General features: G+C 30.9%; 1 long non-coding RNA gene across 1 annotated transcript; it reads right to left on the minus strand.

Moving 5' to 3' along the window:
* Positions 1 to 541: 541 nt before the first annotated feature.
* LOC134266810 (uncharacterized) lies at positions 542 to 1,409 on the minus strand. The gene is made up of 3 exons (XR_009992040.1): positions 1,223 to 1,409; positions 775 to 943; positions 542 to 642 (listed from the first exon to the last, which is right to left on the minus strand). It is a non-coding gene; the product is annotated as an uncharacterized LOC134266810 (long non-coding RNA).
* Between the last annotated feature and the right edge of the window lie 129 nt (positions 1,410 to 1,538).

A 1,538-nucleotide genomic window follows, 5' to 3' on the forward strand; every position in this document is an offset into this window, starting at 1 on the left:
CTTCATCTTTAAAAAATGAACAAAAAAAAAATCATTTGTAGTAAGCACTGATTGCACCACTTACTACGTTTACATAAATTTGAAAACAATGTCGTCAAAGAAAATAAATGGAATATTTCTGTTACATGTATCATCTTCACGGTAGTGTTTTTATACCCCCCGCCTGAAAAGTGGGAGGGTATATAGTAATCGGTATTTCCGTCCGTCCGTCTGTTACGCTTTGGGGTACCCATCTCTTATCCGCAACTCCTCTCATACCACTAAAGGAAATTTAATGAAACTTTCACAGATTCTTAATTACATATTGCCATTGTGCACCTCCTATTTTACTTTTTGATCTGACATATATTTTTGATTTTCCAGAGCAAAATATGGACACTGCCATTATATTCATATGGGAGGCGGGGGTGTCATTTAGTGAGCTCATTGCTCACAGTACCTCTAGTTTTATTTACAATAAGGAACCTTTCAATATTTTATCGATGTTCATTATTTTGCAAATTAAAGAAAATAATGATAATCTAATATCACTAAGTTGTATGAATGTTGAATAAGTATTTATAGTTGCTCTGCATTGTGAATCTCAAACAAATGTAAATATAGGTATCCACAGTTGTAAAAGGTTTAAAAATTCCAGTTGACCTGCAATTCAAACGGTTAAGTGAACATTTGATCGATATAAATATAGTATATGATAAAATTTGCCCGTTATCAGAGAAAGACTCAAAGTTAATTTCATTTAAATTTAAATAATCAATAATTTATGTAACTTACTTGAGCACATAATAAGTACCGTCAAATGAATAACAATCCATTGTCCATAAGGTAGACCCGGAAGTGTCTACATTCAATTTGAAATTTTGAATAGAACTGGAAGATACTACCCATCTTCCACGGTTACTAGTCACCCAAGTTCCTGTGAATGGTAGAGTACATGAAAAATCTAAAAAAATAAATAAATGAGATATTTTATACATGTTAAATTCATAATATATATGCACGTTTCGTTTAATTTCATTCTATGCTGAAAATGCTATATATCATAAAAACACACAGAATCAATTCAAAAGTACATCAGAAACAACGTTAACAGAAATTCATTTTTAATGAATAGACGTATTTTTTAAAGATCTAGTTACTTTAGAGTATACCTTTTAAATAAATATATGAAATACGTGACTCATTAAAAAAAGTGACGTGATAAACAAATTTAAGCACTCACCTACAGGAAGAGCAAAAACAATACACCCTAAGAAGAATAACATTAGATTCCACTTTTTCATGTCAATGAAAATGACGTTAATTACTTCGAAGTAATCATACATTCATAATCGAGATGGAACAATGGCGATTTTGTTGCTTGGGAGTTGTGTGCCAAAACATGTAGAGCAAATAGAAGAAGATCGACCATTTTCCATTTCCATCAAAAGCTTTTTTAAACAACGTAAATCTTCCTTTCAAATGTATCTTTAAAAAAAGGTAAGAACCAAGCTAAAACTAACAGAATATGCCCACCTTGAAGTATTTAAATCTAACGT

Source organism: Saccostrea cucullata, unplaced genomic scaffold (genome assembly GCF_032062105.1).
Source record: "Saccostrea cucullata isolate Sc308-1 unplaced genomic scaffold, CSIRO_AGI_Scuc_v1 ctg9485, whole genome shotgun sequence".
In the NCBI taxonomy this organism is placed as follows: Eukaryota; Metazoa; Mollusca; class Bivalvia; order Ostreida; family Ostreidae; genus Saccostrea; species Saccostrea cuccullata.